Genomic DNA, 26,099 nt, shown 5'->3' with positions numbered 1-26,099 from the left:
TCCATCAGTGGCGGGTATAGGAGCACAAGCATCGACCACCATCATCATCTGCCTTCCCGTAGCAGCGAGAACGGCCGACGTCGGTGGTTGACGAGGCGACGGCAGCGCCTGCACATTTTGCGGTCGCCTTCTGCTTTCAGCAGTCGTGATGCTGTACCGATCCTTATAGCTTATCCACCTTCTATGTCGACCAGTATTTCACTTAAGAGGCCCGCGTAAGGGTTTCGTTCACTCTCTAGTCAAGTGTTGCGCATGTGTCCTTCTCATTATTCGACACACCCGTTTCTTGTTGAAGAAAACTAAACACTTTGAACGTCACCATTTTATTCTTATTAAATTACCTTGATTTTCTTATTTTTTTTTTTATTATTTGGGATATCTGATGCTCAACATTGAACAGAAAAACATCTCCGGACAGGCAAAGAGATGAGAAAGAAATAATATTTCTGGGTTTCATTGCTGTTTATGTGTGACGGAATTCTTGCATACGAGCTACCCACTTACCAAGAAATGCAAAATGTTGTGAATATTTTTATTGAAGGACGGCCACAAAAGATTGGACAATGAGATGAAGCCTTTTCTATATGCCATCGCATAGAAAGCAAAGAATAGAACGTATATATATAAAGATGAATCGCTAGATCTGGCACAAGCACACAATACACTAAATTTGTAACTTCACTTTAATCGGGTTATTGATCTCTCTCTTTAAATAACATGCACGCAATACGTTCCAATTCTTCGAACAAAAATAGGCTATTGCCTTTAATGGGTTACATCATAAACGAGCAATGAACACATTTCTCGTACGTGCCCAACAAACGGTGAGTAGTATTGATTGTTCGTCTGCATATATATAGGGCTAGTCGTCCTCTCTTTGAGACTCTGAGAATTTAACAATGTCACTGAATCCTCGTGTTTCTGCAAATTATTATTATACCCTAGTTGAATACAACCCCTTTAGATTTACCGTAAGCATTTGCACTGGCGACGTAACCCGTTGTTGGGCTGCTACCCAGGATGTCCTCACTCGGCCTCATTAGCGCGTTTGCCAAATATATGCATGGGGACAAGAATTTTATATCACGGCAACGAAAAGCGAATCATAGTAGATGAAATATCGTGTATTATAAGAAGATAGACAAAAGAAAGTAAGAAATGATCTCAAGTGTGTGCGCCGGAATGCATCCGTATATAGTTGAGTGGCACGCACACCCAATACAAATGCTAGTACACATACATATGGCACTTTACCGGCTTTTGTTGTAATATTGTTTGTGCGTAGTCCTGGAGATAAGAGATAGAACAATTGAACGTTCCCATTTCTATTTGCATCCGTTTTCAAGTGTTTTGATTTTTTTTTTTTTTTTTTGATTTCTTTCTATTCTACCAGTTCAGCTTGCAGAGAACAAAAGAAGGAACAAAAAGAAAAAAAGCGAAAGCAAAAGAGTCTATATTGCTTTTTTTTTTTGCCTCTTACTATGGTGCTCTTGATCCGCCAATATACTGTATACACACACATATACATGCATGCCTTGTGGAAATATATAGCCATCTCGGGAGAAAAGCGAGAGATTGTTCAGGAATAAAGAAACAGTTGACGATGTATATATATATATATTTTTTGTCTACCCTCCATTCTTTATTTACCCCATCGAAGTTTCGGTATTATTATTATTATTGTTTTCTTGTGCATAAATATTGGTCGTCGTTTCTTTTCGTTTTATACTCATATTTTTTGATGTGTCAGGACTGGGAGAGGCTGTATATGCAAAATACCCTAGCGATTGTTTATACAGTCCTTTTTCCAAAATTGTGTGCCCATAAAACCTGACGTTTCTTCCTCTGCTCTTATTTCCGTCCCATCAAATTTGTGGTAATACTTGGATTACCCAGTTTTTTTGGGGGAGGGGTTTCTATTGGCTACTATAGACAAGTTAGATGAAATGCATATGTTGCTGTTGTTATCGAGTGTTCGGTTGATGAAAGTCCGCAGAAAAAACAAAAAACTAAAAACTTGGACTCACGAATCTGCCAGAAGAAGAAAAAAAAAAACGGGAATAAGGACCGACGTCGGGAATCGTAATGGCGAACCAACACGGACCGCTGACTTTATTCTGACTCTTTTTTTTTGGGGTGGGGGGGCTGGTACGTTCCGTGTTCTTTTGCACGAAGCAAAATGCAACTGAAAGTCGCAGTTCCTTACACCCAAACCCCTTTGCCCTTGTCACTGACTCTCTCTTTCGTGATGCCCTCCTCTCTCACTTTCCCTTGATTACAAGTTACGCCCTTCGCCCTGCCCGCCTGTCTTGCCTCTTATGTTACGCTACGTTACTGTATCTAAGGGTAGATAGGATGTGTACATAGAGAGCGCTAGCAGCCACTGGCCGTACTCCACCTGGAAGAAGAAAAATAAAATAAATACGAAGAAAGAAAAGAAAAAATTGGCAAGAAAGGAACGCGGCCGTGTGCTCCCTTTTTTTTTCGTGATTGGCATTCCGCTCGCGTGCACCGTGCAGCCATATAACTGTGACATGGGGCTGAAATGGGGGGATGAGCATAGAGGGACTAACGTCAATCTGCTCCTCTCGTTGCTGACTCTTTGGCCCCGCTGGTCTGTGCACTACCTAATTCTCCAATTCGTTTCGCTTGACCCTAAATGTACTGACTACTACATGTCGTTCGTTTGATGAACTCGATGGAAATGAACCGTTTCGTTCCACCCGACCGTTCTCAAAATCGACTAGCAATTTCTTATCCCAATTTTTCTTTTTCTTTTCGATTTTCTAATGATGTTGGCGAAATTTCGAGTTTGGTTTTTTTTTACCGTACGATGAAGAATGTGATTGCTGCAGTCAATCTTTGCCCGTATGCAAATGGGGGTACTTAAAATCAGCGGCAATTACAAGAGATTGCAAAATATCCGGAACGGCTGTTTTCCATCACTTTAATGACGAGCCTTCAAAACATAATCTATACAGACTGCTTGAAGCAGTATCCATTGTTGCCCAGGGAGGGCCTCTATTTAAGCATCGCATATATAAACTGGGGGTGTTGTATGTAACGATAGCGCCGCGCGCTGTTTGGTCACATGACAAATGGTTATTTTCTCTGTGCTAGAAAGTTTTCCCTACGCACAAAAATCTTCCTCTCGGTTTGATATATTTTCTTGATTTTGTTTTGTTATTTTATTTTATTTTTTTTTCCTTTTTAGTTGCCCTTTTTTTCTGTCTTTCTCAAGCTCTTAGGTTGCGCTTATGATCCGCTCTCTAGTCAAATCTCGTGATCTATAGTGTTTGCTAGAGATTTTGACACGAACGAATGGAAGAGCTTGCAAAGAAGAATGACGACCGTTGACTTCAAATATTATGGTCATCCATATTGAATCTAACCAAAGGGTTGCTGCTGCTGTCCCGTCAGATACTGCCGCCTCATCAACTCTAATACCCTGATTCTCAACTATTGGAAAATAACGTTCGTCCATCGCCTTACGGCCATTAAGCGTCTTCGGGAATTGTCTAGAGAAATAAACGACGACGTTTAAAATGGGGGGAAACGATTTGCTTCGAGCATGATGGCGACGCATTTGTTTGGATGTATAAATCTTGATGTAAATAACTGAGTCCAGGACGATCGTATATGTGGTCGGGCGATATTTTATTCCATGATCCACCATTTTTGCCAACCCTTTCAAGAGACTTGTCAGATACGTTTCGTATCGCTTTTCTTGGCCATTTGCACCTTGTGCCTCAAGTCCAGCTTTTCGACGAACACTTCGACCCTGAAACCGAAAAGTATCGGCCGAGGCTATGGCTGCTATGGGATCGTATCGGCCGACCCACCGCGGCGGGTCGGCCGCGGCGGGCGTCGCCCGGCCAAGTTTGTCCATCAGTCATGGATAGAAATAAATGCACTATACATTGGAAATCTTCTGATTTCAACGGGACCATGAACAGGTTTCTGTTGCTAACAGACCACGCAAACCACGTGCGGTTCAGAATCGAATATAGATTTCGAAGAAGTGCGCCTTTGTTGATTTATTAGTGGAGAGAAATATAAGCCTACTTATCGTCTTTCCGTCAATGAATGACGAAATGTGCTCTAAAACTAGTGGCTAATAGTTAGATCTTGAGAAAGGAAAGTTCTTTCAGATATAGACTGAATCATACGGCGATCCTATAATTCCACTGACCTATACAAAAGCTCACCCCCGTTCATTATTTTCCATCCTTTTTTTCTTAACTCATTGTTCAGCATTTTTCTCCGCTTTATCCTGCATCTATAGGAGACGTTCCTGCGAGGAAATGACAACAAAGGAAGTATAGTAGATAGTGTGTATCTAGAAAGAGAAAAAAAAAACAACAAACAATGCCCGGCTTTGCCTTTGCATTTGTTAGTACGAAATGCAAAGCAAAGACTGCGGGGTATGTATATATACTCTATACATCCTATACAGAGTATCTATAATTTCATAGCCTCTCCAAATGTAAAAAAAAACCGTGTGTATAGCAGACATATCTACGATAAATTTAGACGTCTGTCTTGTTACACGGGTGACGTATTTTCTTCTCTCCATTATTCTCCGCTGCAACTTCTTTTTCTTTTTCCTCTCTCTTCTGTTTATTTGCTTCGTTGTTGTTGTTGTTTCAAGCTTGGTGGAACCCTCGGTTTCACCGCTCCGATGCACCGGTCTCGGAAGAGCAAAGAAGAAAGCCCGTATATATAGATATATCCTTGGCAATGTTCTTCTGGCACAGGCATAGATATATACAGAGACACACGAAACAGAAAGATAATACATCTTGCACGCCTACGCCTCAATTCGCCAGAGTGGAGACGATTGCCGTACGTGCCTATGCACAACGGCCGGTTCTATATAATAGCGAAATATTGAGGAACGGACGTGTGGACCACAACACATTGATTGCGTGCTGCCGTTCTTCATTAAAAATAGTTTGAACGGACTCATTTTTGATTGGAAATGATCATGACATTTATGTTGAATGGTGTTTAATTAAAGGATGCGCTTGAGTTGCTTGCAGTATATCTTGATTCGAAATTGATGTCTCCATCGTTTGTGATCCAATTTAGAGCCTTGTTATGCATGACGCTTGGTTAAGAATCTAAGGACAACGGGTTGATATCCGCTCCGATAGGTTATACCAACCAAGATGTTAGGGAAGATGAAGAAACTAAGACAGAGCTGAAAGAGAATTGCCATTAAACAGGATTTGAAAAGATATAGACCTAAGATTTGACTACATACAGCCAAAGACTTGATTTATATTTTATTAGATCTAAGTAGAATGTGATGATTTGACACTAAAGTTGGAGGCGAGAAGACGATTAGTCGTTTTGCTAATGGATGCAACGTCGATATTGAGGTAAGGATGATGTAATCGCATATCATAAAACACCGTGAAGACGAGGCTGATGCCTTGGTTACTGTTGCTTTGATGCTGACATCTTGATTTCTTTCTTTTTTTTTTAAATGTGTGTTTCTTTCATCGATTCGCCTCACTCTTTGATAGATCCACTGAATCCTCACCCCTTTTTCTTTCCTCACTCCAGTTTTTCTTTTATTTAAATATTAGCAGCAATGATCCGGGTCGGGACTATATACCCTAGCAGCAAATGAGTTATATATTACGAAAGAAAGGCTAAATGAGTTGTTTTTGTTTTTTTTTAAAGCAAAAGCCAAAAGTCGACAGAAAGAAACCGCAGTGCGGCGAAAAGCTTTAAGCGCATTATTTTTCGTTTGCAGCATTTTAATTCGCTGCTATTGATTTCTCCTTAAGGTCATAACATCAGGAATTAGTCATTTTTGTTTTTGCTTTAACGTTGGCTGGGTCCTCCCAAAACGTTTTAATTCCTGGATTACGCATGCATGTAGTGCAATATTCAATAGTTTTTTGTGTGTTGTTTCATTAATTTTATTATTTCCGCGTTTTGTTTTCAAAGATTTATGTGCATTTTCTAGCTAAGTATATGGAAAGTTTTATTAGGAAGGTGGCGAATTGGAATGCTGCAAATGGCTCTTGACTGACGTGCCGTGCTGCCTTTTTGCTGATGGCGAGTGGCGGGCTCGACCTTTTGATGTTAGCGCCCCTCGTTGGCCTCCTCGTCCGCAGGGAACCAACAGTGAAAGAGACAGTCGGAGAAAGCATCAGCACAATAATAAGATTTCCGGCTATAGCCCACGTAAATATTGTATATGTAGGTCGGTCTGTCTGCGTTAGCAATGTTTTGTTATGCTCGAAATTCTTTCCGGTTACAGGGCAAGTCTATATACCTCTTTCTTTTCTTTTTGTATATCATTCATTTCTTTTACTTCTCTTCGGTTTGTTCCAGACGAAGCTGAGTAGACGTGACGCACTCCTCCATTCTGTTTCGTCTAACCTGCACATGAGCCTTACTTTGTACGTATACATACATGCAATACCGCATGTATAGAGTTGATTACCTAAAAACAAAGTGTTGGCTGTTAGCAGTGTTATACGTGCTCTCTTTTCCTATTAGGTTTTTGTAAGATTGATGTCTATACAGTTAAAATGTCTGGCAAATTTGAAGTTTCAATGGATTTAAAATAGCGACATGCTGGCAGACTTGAGAGTTGATTCCCGCTGACTTTCGATTTCGATATAGAGTAGAGAAAGAGTATACAGCATCTCACTGCAAAACGAAAGAAATTGATGCTGATTGATGACGATGAGTTCAGCAATTCCATTGCGAATGTTTGTTTTTATCGCGGCTTTTTGTTTGCTCCCGATGACTTTGAAATGGTAACTAAAAAGAATTCGTTTCCTTATACAAACCCTAGAAGTTTACCAAACACGCGCTCGCCTTTCCCCAATTTGTTGTCTGTTTCCTTTTTCATTTCGAGTTTTTCAAAAGATCTAAAGGCCTATATCCAATCAATATACGACGCAGTGGTGCGGCAATATATCGCGTGAAAATTTTCCAAGGGGATTTTGAAAAGTTGGCTCTCCAATTGATCATCTTTCCTATAACCGTACAAACACGCCCTACATACTAAAAACTTTTTGTTTTTTCTTTTCATTTTATTTCGCCTGTGGCTTCCCTTTAGCGAACACTTTCAAAACAAAACAAAGAATCATTTACATTTTGTGTTTACTCGTTCGATACGAATCGGGACTTCTGCAATCAATAAACAGTTATAAAATGGAAGTAATAAAAAGAAAGGGATATCGCTGGTAAACATCAAACGCGGTATAGTGGGATGAAGGCAAAGATGTAAATTGAATCAAATATATCCACGAAAAATACCGCAGCAAGAAAGAAGTGTAGAAAAAAAGAATCAATATTACCAAGTCTATATATACAACACAAGTTATCCAAATACGTATTGGGGAGGGGGCCTTATAAAAGGCCTGTATCAATAGGGGAGAGCTGTCCAAGAGCATTTGAATTTTGATTGGATTTTGGAGGGGAAAGTGCCCGGCTTTTCGCAGATTCGTCTTTGCGCACCGACGGAGAATACGTTTCGCATTATATCGACGTCAAAGTGAACCAACTTTAAGTCTATACTATGCATGCCTTGTATGTATAACTAAAAGAAGAGCTGTACTACATGTATATATACCGTATAGGACTGTCTTTCTTTTATACGTTCGCCTTGACAGCAGGGCTTCCCTCTTTTGCACGGATATTTCCCACGTGCCAACGGCAATAAAAGCACAAATAAAAGAATAGTTGGGTTTATAAAAATATAAGATATACACTACATGTGTGTGTGTGCATGTGTGTGTGTGTGTGTGATGTGTCTATAAAAAAAAGGCAGGCCATGTATTGAAAAACAGGAGGCAAAACTTGGGGAATTCTAGACTGAATCGAATCTCATTTCCTGTTGGCGAATAAAATATCATTTTTTTTTAGTTCCCCGCGCCTGTCGCTTATAGTGACTGTAATAAAGAAATTCTCTCCCTTTTTTTTGTGTTAGCTTTATTTTTTTTCTTTTGCTTCTACCACTGGGAAAAGGAAGAGAAAAGCGAACATTTGTTGTGTGTGCTGTGTGTGTGCATGCCATCACTTTCGCTGTTTCCATGTCGTCCACATATGGGCAACACTTTGCCAGCGTGAAAAACTATTTTGAATAAATACGACAGCCGAAATTCCTTTTGCGCTCTACGTGATGGATGAGGGACACGGCAGGAATTAATATATCAAGCAACGTTATTACACATCATATTCTGTAATATGTGTAACGTAGGGTGCTAACAGTACAGCAGCATTATTTGATTAATAATTTTTTTTTCCCTCCTTTATTCTGGTGACATATTATCGGAATTGATTGGTAAAAATTTGTTCCGTATTCCGGGCTTTGCGCGGAGACATCAGTCAACTTGTAATCCATGCAATACGCCAGGCTCATCCCCTCGATAATACGACACAGAGTTGGCCTGCCCAATTCTCAAGAGCTCTGCAGTGATATGATTGAATGTTACACGGCGAGCCAAAGAAAACCCGTGACTTTTTCTTTTTCTTTTTCATATATATTTTTTTTCTATACTTTACAGCAAGACTACATTTCGTACAGCCAGATAAAAATTCTTTTTATCAAGTCGTTTTTTCATTCATTTTCCCATTTGATCGTGTAAAACTATAACGCCTCTTTTTGTAACGCGTCATCTTTAATAGCTGCACTGATATCACATAGCAGTCCCATAAAGGGAATGTAACATATTTACGATGCATGCAATGTATTAGATCAGAGAAGGAAATACAAAGGAGAAAAAAAAAAGTTCAATGTCGTGTTTTGAACGTAAATTTTGTTAGATTAGATATCTACTTTCCTCGCTTTAGGTCTATATTGTCGTTGGTGATAGTGAATTACTGCAGGTCAGCTACATGTTTTCATGTTCTTGCTGTTTGTTATGCCTCGACAACCAAACAAAAAAAAATGCATATAAATAAAAAGTCATTTTGTTTTTCTTTTGCTTTTTCTTCTTTGATAAAGGATAAACTAAACACAGAAGGAGGGCTATGGTAAATGGCTTTCTCTTTGTTGTCCGAGCTCGACTGAGTCCGGTTATTTAGATATATGGATGCTGTGTGCGCATGTGTGTGAATATATATAGCATAGATCTTGTGTGTGCTGGTACATGAAAGAGGAGCTTTTATACACAGAGACGACAGATGAAGAAACAAGGAGAAAAAAAGAATCGTTTCCTGCCAACTTTTCCTTATCGCTTTTTATTTTTCTTCTTTTGTTTCAACTATGTTCCTCCTTTGCTGGGATACGTATACATAGGGACTATCTGTAGTATATACGTATAATAGCATCATCCGTATGTACTTCCATGTTACTTATATAAATACTGCACGCATCAAGTTGTATCTGTCCATAAGGTCTGTAACATGGATGTCTTTATGCTTGCGGACGTGTCGACTCGTCGTGCGCTTTTTGCTAAAGGACCGTAAAACGAATAAAAAAGAAGAACGCTAGACAGATAAAAGTATATATACAAAGCACCAGCATCCAGAGCAGAAGGATGGGAAGCAGCACAAAAAAAAAAAAAAAAAAAATTATGAACACGGAGGAGGAAGAGACTTGATGGTTTGGCTTGTTACCCTGGAGAAAGAAATCCGTCCAAGCGTGAAAATAAATTCCGCCTGCTCACGTCCAATTTTTTATGCCTTTTTTGTCACTATTGTCTTTCGCTAGTAAATATAATAGTACTTGCTACTTTATTTCCATCGCTTATTCATTTTTTTTTTTTATGTTTCACATTTTTATGATTACATTTTTCATGTAAAAAGGCAAGTACGAGGAAATTCGATGGAGTAAAGAGGGACGAGGGCAGACGGAAGCGTGGCTGAGCTGATTGGTGAACGCGGTCACGTCAAAACCCCATCCTCCTGCCTCCTCACGATGCAATACACACGGGACGCTAGTTCCGCTTTTAATGTCCTGCTGACGCTTTGCTCTTGGGGCCAGTGGCAGTTATACAAGCAAGCAGATATATAGGACAGAAAACACAGGGAGGTGGATTTTGCTACACAGGGAGTGTCGTCTCCTTCCCTCTCTCTTGATGCCCAACATCTTTTGCTGCAGCCAGTCACGCTGCGGCGCCTTTTTAATTTCGCTTTGCCGACAACAACAACGGCCCTGTCTCTTCTCCTTCCTTTTCCATCTCCTTGTAGCCCTGAGCTGTCCTACAACACTATAGGATGAGCTGCATGTTCTCCTTGTGTGTGTGTGTGTCCGTGTGTGTGGTTCGCATCCTTATAGATGTGCTGATCCTGAAAGTTACATCCGGGCCCAACCCAAACGGACTGCTGGATACCGCCAAATTCAATCAAACCGTCATAACGGTTTTTTTTTTGGTCGGCTTTTTCTTTTGAGATATTTACGACACGATGTTTCAACCGATGTTTACCTACACGTGTACTGCACAATCTATACCACCATTTCGACAGACGTACTGCAAAAGGACTATACAAGATTAGTTGATTTGCATCATGCTCGGAGTATAAACAGAGAATTGAACTTGTGTCGAACGATACAAGTTTTCATATTAAAGTGGCACAGAATTCAGACGATGAAACAGCATCACGTATTGTTGGACTTCATTATTAGGCTACTTGCATAAGAGCTGATTAGTCAGCCTCGTTCGTGAATTATGTTTGCGTATAAAAGGCTTTTCCTCTTGAATTGAATCGGACGATGCGTTTTTTTATTTATTTTTGAGCAGGAAAATAAATAAAATGTCATCGTACATCGAAATCAAAATCTTTTGCTTATTTTGTTGTAATTTTTTGGTTTTCAGCACATGTTTGTTTATCTCAACAGCTTTGCGAAATATCAAAGCTTCGTACTGAGTAACCTGTGCGTACTTTGTACTCTTTGACCTGTACGCACTAGTATGCTATTCAAAGAAATAAAAAATAATAATAAGTTTCGCTTGTAACTTGCAACCGAGTCTAAAAGTAGTTGAAACAGTTTGTAACATGCCTCAAGAAATTCTACCATTTCTCTCTCTCTGATGTGTATAGTAAACGAACGCTAGCCGGTTTTGTATAATGTTTTTCTCGGCATTTATAAATGCACATGAATATAGGGAGTGAAGGGGTTTGTTTTCTGTCCCACTATAGGGACGCAATTTTTAATATTCTAACAGCACTAAAACATTTTTTTAATGAAAATGTTTTTTAAACTTTTTATTTTTTTTGTTTACCTTGTTTGATGTTCAACTGACGCTCTAACTTGATATACATGTATCGTCTGTTTTCCCGATGATAGCGAAAATTTCTACACCCTTCCGCTTTTGTACATGCACACTTTATATAGATATACACGAGCCGCACCATTTCATTTCACATCCTCTTTCCTTCTATTCATTTTTTTTATTATATATTTTTTTTTTAGATAGCTCGCACTATAACTTTGTAACAAAAAGAAAGCGTCAACTACTCAACGTTGCGTTCGCCCACTTTAGATAATCGATCTTTCCAGTCAGATGCTATTTCGGCACTTACCGTACGCTGTACACTCTGAAGCGTTTTCCACACCATCCGGATCTCATTTCCCCATGTGCATCCACCACAGTCGTGAGCGTGTGCAGCCCGCAAATGACGTCAGAAGACGGGAAACGTAAGGCGGTAATAAGACATGTATATCTCTGACGTAGATACCGCAGCTCTCACCTATACCTACATGTAAAAACTATGAAGAAGGAACCTCTTGGGACTTTTCAATGTCTATATAGACATCTATTGATCGATCTTTGTACTCTGATACGGCGGGAGTGATCCGTGTCCCGTTCTGTGACCGTTATTAGAGTCTCATTGCGATCTTGCACGTTATTGCAAGGTTTTTTTTTCCTCTGTTAGGTCTACGCTTTTTTATGCTGCCATTCCAAGACTTACACAAGAGCACGATTTTCTTAGAATTTGTGTTGAATTTCATGCTTTCTATTTAATTGGTCATCTTCCAAAGTGTTGCAATAATAAAAGCGCGCACAGATTCAAAAAGGAAGGACAAAGCGGCTTTGACTAAAAACTGCTTTTATGTATGAACAGTTCTTTTTGTTGGATTTTTTCTCCTCAAAATTTCTATTCGGCGTGCAACAATGAAGATGAGCTTTCGTTCTGTTACTGGTCAAAGACTTGCCCTCCTTTCCTTTAATGTTTAACCCTCTTCCCAATTTTTAAGGCTCTGATGTATGAGTGAACGTGATGTTCGGCTATAGTTTTCAACACTGCAATTTCTTTGTCTGCATATATTTGTTTCCATGGCTGCTCCTCCATTGGCCGCCTTTTAGTGCAAAGTATAACGTATAAGTGAATAGGTCAAAGAGACATTTTGCTAGGGAGAATAGCTATAGCCTTCTATTCCAAACGAACCAACATGTATTTATAATGCGAGTGGAAAGCAGAAGGGACAAGCGCCAACCATCGCCACCGTGAATAAGTTAACATATGGAAGTCTCGGGTTGGCTGCACTTAAACGAGTTTTTCAACAGAAAAAGAATTTAGTCTAAACTATTACGTATAGTGATAGCAATTAACAACTACCTTGTTTGCTGTGTACTCGGGGCATTAGAAGAGGCTGGGGCGTAGGTGAGAAGCAGTTTTTTTTCCTCAAAATACGAGAGTGAAAATATTGGTATTAGGTTCAACGAAAAGAAAAGATGATAAAAGTAAAATGGAACGCTAATGAATGAGGGGACTAGAATTAGACGATGCAGTGTCATCGGTATATTCCATTAGCTTTAATTTAAGCAATTAACATCAATCATTTTCGGGGTGCAGTAGGCTACCACCGTGTTGGATAATAAGTTACAACGCACGTTAAAATTTTCGTCGAATTAGCATATAGCATCACAGCAATCAAGATCCGCCAGCAATTGACGTAGGCCTACACTTTAAAAAATAAAAATAGGCGCTCTGCATTTTGACAATTTATTCTTAGTAACTTTACCAGGGGAAGAAGCAAATTTCTGTATAGGTTTACGTAGTGACAGGAGACCCATTAACCTACACAAGTCTGTACGTACCCGAGAGCTTAGATGTGATGTATAATTGACAGCATTTTCAGATGATTTGATGCGCTGATAACGTATTCCAGAAAAAAGAGGACCGCTGGTCTGGTACCAACGACGTAAGCCTAGCGTAAACCGAAGAAACGAGCAGTTCATGCAGTCCGATCACCTAAGACTACGGGACTCATTTCCCGAATTATTAGCCCACGCCGTCGTTTATTTTACAATACTTTACGATTATTTTAAAACAAAACTGTGACTTTACACTCACGTTTTTCTGTTACTACCCTTTTTCTAACGCTAACCTACCATAGATGGCAGGGCATAGATACTCTATCACACGGCAGCGGGAAAAATCGTTAATGCTGTTATTGTACGCCATCTAATGGCAAAAATTGGGTTTATACCTGTCCTGCATCGTCAGCGCCATCTATTGGCAAAAAAAGCATTAATACTCCTTGCGTCGCGAGCGCCATCTATTGGCAAACATAGTTCTAATATCTGTCTTGCATCGCAAACGCCATCTATTGGCAAAAATATTGTTAAATAACATATCGGTCATCTTGACAGAATCTCTGTCAAGAAATGCTACCATTGCACCGAGGCTCCTTGGAGAGGTCCACTAGGAATGCCCCACACACCATGATTTCTCAAGGGAGCATTAGCCTCACAATCCCATCCAACGAGGTACTCGATAGCTATGTTGAAGCATCGCTCGAAGTTGAGTGCTCCGGCAACTGGACGATTAGCTAAAGTCTCAAATCTAATTATTCCGCCTGGAATTTGGTCTTTGTAGATGGCCGATTGTTCTGGACCCAGTGCATACCACAAGATTTTGAATAATTTCGTGTCATCTGGGCAAAAATTAAACCAGATGTGAGCTTTTCCTAGGGAATTGTGAGCTGCGTAAACTCCGACTCGATTTTCAGCTGCAGCGATCATGGAATGTTGATAGTGTTTTGTTGCGACCGTGATGTCGTTGAACAATTCGGCTGCTACCCCATTAAGGCTCACTGAAGGAGGAGGAAATTTCCACCTTTACTGGCTGTTTTGTCGCAATAAATTTTGTGCTCGCAGACTTTCTTCATTTCTTCGAGGGATATTTGGTCAAACGCTTCTGCTTTAGTAGATAAAGTTCCATCGGCGCCCCTGCGACGAGACTGAATTTTTGAGCGTACAAATCCAATAGTTGATACTAGTTGGCGGGTGACCATATCATACATCGGCAAAACGAAATCGACTTCTTGAAATTGTCGTGTGCTGAGATTCAGCATGCAGGCTAGTAAGGCTTTGCGCGAAATTTTTATCCGTCTTGTTTCGCCTGTTCCACCTCTGCCGAAAGGTAGTAAATCAGGAAAATGGATTTCAAGATAGTTAGGGCTCGAGTCTGAAACAAAACTGTTGTCAGGTCTCACGACGTAAATCTCAGACTTAGTGTCGCTAGGGGAAAGAATTTTGTTTCCAGACCACGCTTCAACGACTTTTACGTGGACGTTCGATTCAGCTGACGTGTCCCCACCAATTGTAACAGTCGCTGCTGTTATTACAATTTGTTCTACTTCTTTGTTAGTGCGTAATAGTGAAGAACCACCGGATGAGTGTTCTTTCTCCTCCGCGACCTCGTGTGAACTTCCATCGAGTTCCGTTTCAGCTTCTTCATTGTCTGTGTCCGTCATGGTAAACATGGATGGAGAAACGTCGTTGATAGGAAGCTGTTTACATTAGCTTTGTTGAATTCAGATTTCGCCATGACTTTGTTACCGACTTCTTCCCAAAAGTTCAAAGTCTGTTCGATTGCTTTAGGGTCAATGATGTAATTTTTTCTTCATGGAGGCGATTTTGGCTTTTTGAATGATTGTTTCGTCCTTGTTGAACGGATGATACGACGACAACGTGGAGGGGAACCTCACTCGGCTGCAGAGGAAGACTCATACGCACTAGCGGAGTGTCTAATCGATTTGAGTATATATGACCAGTGATTGACGTTCCTCCGACATAGCTTTTTGAGCTGTAAGCTACCAAATGGCCAGATTTGTGAACCGGATGAACGAGGCTACGAGTGCCGAGTATCATGTTTCGTAATAGCTCTGGTAACTGTCCGAACCAGTTTCCATTTGCGATAGCCAATTAAGGAAGGGCGTTTCGTTTCAGACAATCGTAACATTTTTTCTTGCAAATTCTCAGAAAAGGTTTGCAGTCGCAATCGGAAATTCCATCAGGTGTGCAACCCAAACGGTGCTTCTCTATTCCTCGCGGAGACAGAAGAAATTTTGCAAATCGGTTTCTTTTGCTGGGGAAAAGTTCAGAGACGTCCTATTGGTGTACCAACTGAAGATGAAGCACATCGGCGTCACCGTTCTTGCCCGTTGGTTGCTGCAGTTTTTCACACAAAAAAGCCGTTGGAGGAGAAGCAGATGGAACCCGCTTTGATTCAGAGATGCGTAGAAACTGGTCGCACACACAATAAAATACGTCACGTTCATGCACTGCAGCGTGAAACAAACGCATAATCTCATCCAACTGTTCTTTGGTCTTTGGTTCGGGTAAACCAGAGCGATTACGACGCTGTGCGCAATCCTGAATCCAACTTGTCGGTCGAGAATGAAATCGTCTCTGCACCGACGCCTTTACGTCGATTCTTCAATCAATTCAGCAACGAACGCAGGAGATTCAGTCGAACAGATCCAGTCGACATGGATGACTCGTCTAAAGGCGTCAGCCAGAATCCGCATCCATCGTTACGCAAAAGCAGCGACACCAAGCAATGGATGCCGCAGAACTTCAGCCTGGGCGGAGGAAGATCGCCCAACGAGATCGTCTCCTACAGCACGATGAATAGTAACAGCGACATTGTCAAAAACACCAGCGGCGTTGCCAACGGTCGGAAGGCGAGGAAAACTTAAAGTCTCCGATAATGAGCACAGCCATGGAAGTCTGTTCTTAAGGGCCGGCGCAAAGGCTTTCATTATTTCATTATTTATTTTTTCCATAACTACTCTATTGTAAATTTCCGATTGAATATAAATGTGATCTAGCAATGGTCATTAATCCTTCTTCATTTTTGGTTAACCTATCAACCGCTCTAGAATTACAACGTCAAATAACGACGTAGCTTTAACATTTGTAGTAAATGGCAGTTTGAAAACAAGCAACGCAATTTCGGGTTTTGTGTTTGTTTAATCTTTCAATAAAATTTCAAGTAGCGTCAAAGTACTTTGACTATGGAGGGAGATAACATTGTCTATGTTGTTTATTATTTTTTTTTATGACAAATATAATTTATTACATCGTCATCTTGTTTTTGAGGGGGCAATAATTTTCATACTGATTGAAACCCCTGAAAATAGAAATAAGTTAAAATAATTTTGTTTTAATTTTCTATCTACTCGCAGCATCTGTTATAAAGATTTTTAAAAAATTTAAGGGAAGGGACTTGTTCGTGTAACTTGACTCACAACAGTTGAGTGATCCACCGTAGTGTGTGCGTAATAGTCCTCACAGGATCCGCGGAGTTTACCGGGTATTCCCCACCCGGCTCTCGGCAGTTATCTGACCCAGATGAATCTGAACCTAGCGGAGGTTTCTTCCAACGGAACTGTTCTCACATAGTCACGTGATTTACCATCATATCCATGCGTAATACTCCGCAAGGGGGTACACATTCATGAACATCACAGTAATGGATGGGGGGTACATCCTCACAGAAATGATCATCGAGAATTCCGTATCTGTTTCCCGGCCTAGGCCATCCGGACGGCCACCGACCTAGCCAGCACCATGACTCTTACTACGACACACATGCAACACGGTGGGCCCAACTGCTTGTTCAAGCCGGCTCCATGACTAGAATGTCTAATTAAGGGTACTTTGCGCTCAAATCTCACATCCAGTCTTACCTTTAATTCTACACTCAGTCGCCTATTGTACTAACGAAGATTCCTTAGTCACAAATTTGCCCCAACCCAATTACAAAATGTTTCATCTATGTTAATATACCGTGAAACTTAGGGTGTAAAACCACTGCAGCTGATATCGACACTATAACTAGTCTAAAACTAGATGGATATAATTTGGAATTACTCAAAGCAAAAACAAACAGTGAACTTTATTGGTTATCTTCATACTTACCGCCTGTAGAAAAATAGAGACAGTGTGTTTAACTAAAAATTTATAAAATGAATTTTAATTGTGAGCATATCAGGTAGGAAACGCCGTCTGACCCACTACTTTATAGTGCTTGTCGGCATCTTTTTGTTATCCTTTCCAGATCGTGCAACACAGCAATCAATGGAACATTTCGTCTGCTACGACCAATTATTTTTCCATTAGCATTGGTGTATCTATGAATCACACCATTATTAACAAGAATAATTGATAATGTGAAATTGGAATACCTTAAGAATTAAGTACTCCTCTGTTAAAATCCTCCTCTCCCACAGTTAAAATACCTTCTTCCCAGTTCTTATGTTATTTAGCTGAAGCTTTACACCAAAATACATTATACTGCCTACAAAAAAAATTCATTTATTAATTAAAAATACAGATAATTTTAAAATTAAAGTGTCAAATATGGATAGAGTATACTTTAAAGCTTTCAAAAGTGGTGGCTCAATTGCACTTTGGATCGGATATGATGCATTTTTTGCAGGACTATATTTACTTGACAAACTGGTATTAGCATTTTGCTGATTATTATCTAAAATATCCAGGACATCTTGTGAATTTCTCAGTCCTGGTGGGTGTTCTACTTCTAGAGGTACACTCTGACTTCTAAGTAATATTTCATTGAGTTAAATTTCAAAATTTTTCCCTTTTTTTAAAGGAAAAGTGTTATAAATAATTGTGTTACTTCTGGATCCGATTTTTTTTAAATCGGGGTAGATTTAAAGTACCAGATGACTTGAGGAATTTTACCGACACTTGTCTCAGATAAAATCAAGGATTCTAAAATTTGATCTTGGATCTTTACAAAAGATAAATTCAGTTCGAAACTTTGCTTGAACTAAAGAAGGTGCTTACCAGAACTTCACGGCCACCAACTTTTAGAATAGTTCCATATTCAAGGTCTTGAAGCAGCGCAAGTTTGTATCCCACTGCTTTGCCAATTTTTTTTCCCTCCATATTCTAAAAGGAAAACACATTTTTATCGTCATAGAATAAGCAAGTGGACAGATGATAAATAATAATGTGATTGCACCTTTAGAGTTACTCCTCTGTCCTTACGTCTGACTTGTGCTATGTGGGAAGGCTGCTGATAGCACAGACTAAGAGGGTACCTCTTAGTCTGATAGGGACCATACTTGAATAAGTGTAAACAATGTAAGACAGACGACAGAAAACAAAACTGAAAGAAATGACAAGGAGTTTAGCGGTAGCCATACATGAGAGGGCGCAAATGGAGATCATAATAAAAATTAGATTGGGATGCGTTAGATGATGTATTTTGTTTTTGCTTTCAGAAAACTTGGTTAAAAATGATTGAATAGCATTTCTAAAAAATAGAACGTTAATAATCCCTGTTAGTTTTGCAGTAAAGATTACATGAGAATTCAATTTATGTCGAAAACCCTACTTACCAATCGACGAGATATACGCCCTTTTGCATAAAGCTGAAATAACTATTAAAATTAATATTGTTATTATTTGCCTCTTTCCGAGTTTTATTATAAGAATCCAAGATGGTGAACATGAGAAACCCTCGTAAATTTCCAACTTCTCCAAGGAGAGTACGGACGCAAATAACTGAACAACAAGTGAAAAACGTGCGAACAGCCCCAGTCGTAGCCTTAAAGCTCGTTTTACCTGAAGCAAGTATTGCAGAAACAATCTATATAGCAGAAGCATTATTCTTCTGTCTCACATATTATGTGACGCCAGCAGTGCGCCGATTCTTGTGCAGTAAAGGGCTCATTTCACCTACTGTGACTAATTACGATTTTGCGGATATAATTCAGACCTTAAGTTATTATAACAACATCGATGGGAATTTTCTTGCTACCCCCATGACCTTCACGAAAATCGGCAACGCCGTCTGTGCGAGGAACGAGGTCTGTCATTTCAATCTAGCAGCTTTGAAAAAAAACTGGTCACGCAATCTATCAACTTGGATGGAGCTCTGCCGAAGCGTTGGCGATGAACGTAGTGCCAGTGATGTGCAAACTGTTTTCAGGCGCCTCAGGAGAGGTCAGTATCAACACGCCATCGAGGAAAAAGCATTTTTCTGCACCACTGGTACTCACGATGAACAGTCTGCTTTCGGTTTAAGCCTGATTCTATACAGCTGTCTTGCAAGACATGTTGGTCCGTCGCTTTTTGGTTGAACAAAAACAGATAACATCTACGGACTTGGATGTCTACCAAAATTTAAAGCATATTATAGACAAACAAAGGAGTGATTCAAAATATCTGGCAAAAGATGCTTCTCAAAGAACAGATTCGGTAATGCTAAAGGTGGCTATGGACGGTAGGAACTACACATGCCACGGGAAGTTTTCGAAAGTTTCCATGCTTTGGAAAATGTACCTGCAGTCGTGGGTAGATTTAATGAACGTTATAAATGCAAAAGTCGCAGCTGAAGAAATTCAAGAAATACTCGATACAATCGTGGTTTCTGAGAAAAACGCTCTACAGATTCAACCTACTTTGCCAATTTTTTTTCCCTCCATATTCTAAAAGGAAAACACATTTTTATCGTCATAGAATAAGCAAGTGGACAGATGATAAATAATAATGTGATTGCACCTTTAGAGTTACTCCTCTGTCCTTACGTCTGACTTGTGCTATGTGGGAAGGCTGCTGATAGCACAGACTAAGAGGTACCCTCTTAGTCTGTGCTGATAGGGACCATACTTGAATAAGTGTAAACAATGTAAGACAGACGACAGCAAACAAAACTGAAAGAAATGACAAGGAGTTTAGCGGTAGCCATACATGAGAGGGCGCAAATGGAGATCATAATACAAATTAGATTGGGATGCGTTCGATGATGTATTTTGTTTTTGCTTTAAGAAAACTTGGTTAAAAATGATTGAATAGCATTTCTAAAAAATAGAACGTTAATAATCCCTGTTAGTTTTGCAGTAAAGATGACATGAGAATTCATTTTATGTCGAAAACCCTACTTGCATTATTAAATCTGTAAAATTTATTCAATTTGGACTTATAGTTTTCCAGTAAAAAATTATTTAAGTTGTACATATATCAGGGAGGTGGGGGTTACCCGATACCCGTGAAACCGCACCGACCTAAACAAAAAATTGTAAATCGGTTTACTACCCTAGTAAAAATTTTTACACACCGACAAAAATATCCAATCGGTTTACTACTCGGTTAGGTATTTTTTAAGCAAAAATTTAACGGAAGTGGATAGCCCCCATCATCGGCTATCCATTACTATAAAAAGTTTTTATTTAGACCTAATATTTTTACCTATGAAGCTATTTTAATTTTGTGTATTGGGATAGAGGGATTACCCGAGACACGTTAAACCGCACCAACCTACCTACCTGAAAAATAGCTGATCGGTCATTACTCGGGTAGGAGCTTTTCAAGCGGTTTTCTTTCGTTCACTATGGATCACGAGGTTAAATGGTATCATACATAGGAAATGGTTATGATTATCCATTTCCTAATATCTATAAAAAAATACTTGTTGCCAGTAATACTTAAGATCAAATTTTTTCATAAATAAGAACATAATCAAAAATTACTTATTTCATCATTTACTTAATTCTTTGCTTACTTAGGAGCAACTTTTCTTGCACCAACAATTAAAAAATTTATTTTTCTTAATGCCAAATTAACATGTGAAATTAATTACTTATCATAAGTGCAACGAACATTTTTACTTACGAATATAAATACGCAAGTACAACTTATTTTGAAAACACAATTACTTGGGAACATATATACAAGTGCGTAGCTGCTAAATACTTAAGGCACTTATTACTTATTGCCAAAATTTTTAAATAATATTGATTTCAATATGATTATTAATACTTAAGACTTTATACTTGTTAGCTTTAATTCCTATAGCCTTTCTTACAACCGAACATATTTATTTGTATTTGTGCTAATTACTTCATTTACTTGTGAAAAAAATTACTTGTGCCCGGAACCCTTTTTATTTTAACAAGGCTGAAATCGTGGCTGCCGTTTATTTGTTTTATCACTTTAATAATTTAACTTTTCTTGGGAAAAATTTAATGCTATCCCGTGTAAACATTTTCAAACAATGTTAATCCGCAATTTTTTATTAGTAAAATTCTTTCCCGAATGAGTTCTATGTACCATAAGAAAACTCAAAATCCATCTATTGAGCTTAGCAGGCGAATTTTCATTCGTCGCCTTTTTTTCCCCTTCCGACCCTAAATGCCTCGCCCTAGATCCCTTCGGGAAATTTAGGTTTTAATTTGATTGAAATCAGCTTTTAAAAAGTGGGCAAAATCGAACAGAAACAACACTACTTTTCTACTGTTAAGAAGCACAAAACAAAACTGTTCTAAAGTAACGAATTTGTATTGCAACTCTACACTTGAGTCTACAAAACAAGATCTCCTAGACCGTAGCTCTAGCTCAAACGGTTCTCTAACAGCAACTGCCGCCAAAAATGAGTGAGGGCGCTATTTATGGGGATACAATGGGGGGCGTGGCTTAATGGGAATAATTTCGGCGCTGAGTGTATGCCCGCGCATTCTAGCGGTCGAAATAACAACTACATAATGACATATTATAACACTACTTCAGACCATTTTTTGTCTTTAAAGTGTGAACAGCTTCAGTGGTCTAACAGTCGACGATCTCGAAGAAACCAATCAACTGATGAAAAAGGAAATATGGCAAAGATTCCACGCTAAACCTCTTTAAACCATAAGGCGTTTGCAGCGGGTCATGCCTAGCACTGGTCTCGATTTTCTCAATCACGCTCGATCGAAAGAGCTTAGTGGATAGATTAAATCCCAGTTGGGTCTACCCATGGGCTGCCTGCCAATCCGGAGCATAAAAAAAAAGTAAAAAGGTTTTTGCGGGTTTCGAATTGGGTCATGGCTCGATGATAAGCTGCCTGCATCCATGAACCTAGGGGTCGCTATAGCGGTGTCCCTAAGCCATGGGGAGTCTTACGAACAACCTACGGGCTACCAATTCTCTACCAAGTTACCGGGTTCGATCTTTATGGTGTAGTAAACGTACTACTGATCGAGCATCGTGTGTAAGGTGTCTAGTTGTTGTGCTAGTGTCATACGTGTAGTTTTGTTATTGAAGTGTGGTGGTGTCGTGTAATTATAGATGGCCTTTATTTATAGGTGGTTGGTTTGAGGCATATTTTGCGCTGGAACATTTGAAGCATATCTTGAGCGTTGAGTTGCGATGCGATGTTGCGATGCGATGAATGTTGCGATGCGATGAATGTTGAATATAGACACATACATGCATAGGGAACAATCGAGAGAGCATGGAGGGCGAGAGAGAGAGCATGGAGGGCGAGCATGGAGGGCGGAAGAGAGAGCATGGAGGGCGGGAGGGAGAGCATGGAGGGCAGGGAAACTTGGAGGTGGCGGGAATCGAACACGGGGAAACTACATTACAAGGGAATGGCGATAGCCACTGTGCCAGGACCGCACATCCCAACCAAAACTTTCTTCAGTGGTCACCTGTTTAAATAGCTTAGGTATAATTATTGCAAGCAGTATAGGATGGCGCCGTGCTATAGTGCGCGATTCATACGCGATTTACGAAGGTTCGAAACTTATCACTCGGAACGTTTTTTATAAGCAATTATTCAATCTGGATTACGCACTTGATTAAATAACAGGGTTTTGATTTTTTGGAAGCAAAACAAATAGGATAAAAGAGCGCCACTTATTAAAATCGTTTATGAGAACGTAAACTGAACCTAGGCTATATCAGATCGAAATTGTCGGTCATTTTTAAAGGATGAGAATCATACTTTATAACTATTGAATATATTTAATGGCTAAAATTAAAATAGAATATTCATATTCAAGGTTATTCTGTTAGAATAAACATAACGATTAGAGACTAATCAGAGGAAAAACAAGGGTTACGACGACACCATCTGGCGCTCGCTACTGCTACTGCTTCGAAAACCTAAATACAAGATTAAGCCAGAATCAGACCATGGTAGAACTCGGCCATATAGACTGGCGGTTGAAGTTGAACCTCAACCAAGGGGGGAAATATCAGTTGTCGCCAAAACATTGGTTCAGTTCAACCAGGTTGACACAAAAATGCGGTTGATCGCAACTCAACCTCATTCCTGATCAACCAGGTAGACGCCAAAACGCGCCTTAAAACAGGGTTTCCTTGTATTTTTTAATTAAGAGTATCTTAGAATCCTTAACTTTTAGTTAAAGAATTCCAGAAAGTGTAGAAAATTACCTCTTTGGAAAAGATTTGTGTCCACTAAGTAATAATTTCATCATTAAATTTCACCATTTCAATCAAATTTGCATCGGTATTGGGATGGTGGATAAGGACTCCGTCTATAGATTTATGGATATGAGTATGTCGGTTCAAGTCTATGTTATGTCATGTTATCAATGTGAGTAAAATTTTATAATCTCTAAATTTTATTTTATCTCTAAGTGGAAATGTTTAATCCGTTTATAGATTTTTTTCCTAAGTGATTAATTCAATTAACTACAAGAACAAGAAGAAAATTTTTTATTAACATGATAATAAAACTTATATATTTTTAACATACTACTTTTTTCTTTTTAACAACTCAATTGACATATTGCTGTCAAACTAGCACACTTTTCATTTCAAAAATTTGATTTCCTTTTGTTTTATCTTTATTCATGTGTTGATGTAACTATAACAAGTGTTTAAGTTTTTTGGGGGTATTTTTTTAACGAGGCTATAATTGCGAGCGCCAGATGGTGTCGTCGTAGCCCTTGTTTTTCTAGGGAACGCCTACCCGCCATAGGAGGTATTTGAGTTTACAGGCCTTAAGCATTAAGTAGGCCTTGCTTTCACACGTTACATTACAATGAAATGGGTGCAAATGGCTGTTTATTTCGATTTCATCGTCTGCTTCGTTTTTTTTACAACGCTGAAAAAACTGTAGCTGCCAATTAATTTCTTTAGTCATTTTAATTATTTAATTTTCTTCCAAAAAATGGAATTGCTATACCTTGAAGGCGTATTATCAAAATTATTCCCTCCAATTTTTTTTTCCTCCGACCCAAAATGCCTCGCCCTAGATCCCTTCGGGAAATTTCAAACGTGTCTAACGACTTCGATGGAATTTTTTGGAATGAGCCGTCAAGTAGCACTAGATTGCGCATTTCTCAGACGAAGCAAGGCATCGGAAAATTATTTTGAATTGTTGCAGTGGTTTGATACCGGAGAAGAAGGTTTTTAGCTTATTCAGGACACTGGACACAGAAAAGTGATCAATACAACGAAAAAGAAATTCATTATGTGCCTTACTCTTTTATCATTCTTATTGAAAGTCCTCGCCTTCTTTTACTCGTCTCACATTGTGCCAACAATACGAGCATCTGGCCCAATTTCTGGGTTTCTAATACTAACTAAATAGACGTGGTAGAACCGTTCGCTCAATCAATTTTAGGAAATGGTTCATTCTTTCGCTAGAAAATGATTGTAATATAAGCCTGTAGCTTCTACACTCCCCTAAATAAAATTTTTTATCACAACGGTAGAACCGTCGTACATACAGAACCTCCGCAATAATACAGAAACGAATCATGTTCCGCTCGTGTCATTCCCTTCAGGCCGCTTGACCAGCAATAACTTTTGGACGAATAAATGACGTCGTCATGTAGACTGGTCAGTGCTGAGTACTAAGAAATAGTTGGCCGACGGAGGAAAACCCGTTTTGGTGGTTACAGCGGTTTTGATGTCAGTCATATGGAAGTAATGGCCCCGTGATTATAACCTTCGATCCCATCAGCCAAAAAACCCTTTGCTCTGAAAGCGCAACATTTCCAGACCTATCCGGGCGATTCACTCCTCAAGTCTTATATGCAGAAAGAATAGCGAGTACATTACTTTAAAACTGAGAACACTGGATGGAAGAAGAGCTTCACCAGTTATAACTTATCTTTTGCTCACTCCTTCAGTTCTATAGTGATACGTATAAACGAACAAAGTGGTTTCTGGATGGAAGCAAAATTTTATTTCACTAGCCTACTCCCGGATTTGTTGTTTAATCCGTGTAATTATTTGAACATCACGGACAATCAAAGTTTATAGCGTCTGACCAAAAAGAATTAAGTTTCACAAATGGGGTAGGGATTTTCAGAATTAATTTACCATTTAATGATCAATACATATATCATTGTTATTATCTTTTGGCAAACGAGGATTTAGACAGTTTGGTTTATTCTATTGCCCACTACCACCGCCCTGTTTATACCGTCGAGCGAAACTCAAAAGGATATTGCAACAAATAAACTCATCTAGCCCCGTTTTTTTTTTCTCCGGAAGTTGGATGCCTTTGGATGAAGAAATACATGATCGCATCCCCCATGCGACAGTAACGGTCCTGGAGCGATGCGTAGCCCGCCTGAAACAGTTTTTGCAATTCCGCCTACCCATTTTTCTCTCCTGGCTTTCTCATTTATTTCCAACATCTTTTTTCCCTACGTCTACGCTCTTTCTCATTTCTTCTAGCCCTTTTCGTTTCCATCTTTGACTGTTTTTTTTTTCCCTTGAAGCTGTTCCAATTTTTTTTCTTCTTCTTCTTTCCCTTCAACAGTAGGGATTCCCCAGCTTCATTTTTCCACCCTTTCCCTCTCGGTTTTCAGCCCATGTTACATTAAGCATCAAAGCCGAACGAGAGAAAAAAAAAACATGCCTTGAGCACCGAGTGGGTAGCGTATAATTGTGCAAGGGTCCCGCCGATTCCCTGTCACTTTGATAATGTGAAAAAAGGCCGAGGGAATTAAACGGCACATACGCAACGGTGGACTTGGAGAGCAAGTAAACGTGGAAATGAACGTGATACGGGTACACTGGATGTACTCTACATATCGCAAACTATAGTATGTAGGAAAGGGATGTGGGCAAAACACAAGAAAACGGCCGAATAAAATAGGGGAAGGAAAG

The 26,099-nt window shown here is 39.4% G+C and overlaps 1 pseudogene; it reads right to left on the bottom strand.

The window, feature by feature from the left end:
- Nucleotides 1-12,449: 12,449 nt before the first annotated feature.
- On the bottom strand, nucleotides 12,450-15,970 carry LOC116916438 (annotated as a pseudogene).
- Between the last annotated feature and the right edge of the window lie 10,129 nt (nucleotides 15,971-26,099).

The sequence above is a fragment of the Daphnia magna genome, linkage group LG2 (genome assembly GCF_020631705.1).
Source record: "Daphnia magna isolate NIES linkage group LG2, ASM2063170v1.1, whole genome shotgun sequence".
NCBI lineage: Eukaryota > Metazoa > Arthropoda > Branchiopoda > Diplostraca > Daphniidae > Daphnia > Daphnia magna.
The sequence above is the reverse complement of the archived record's forward strand: the minus strand, read 5'-3'. Positions and strand labels throughout refer to the sequence as shown.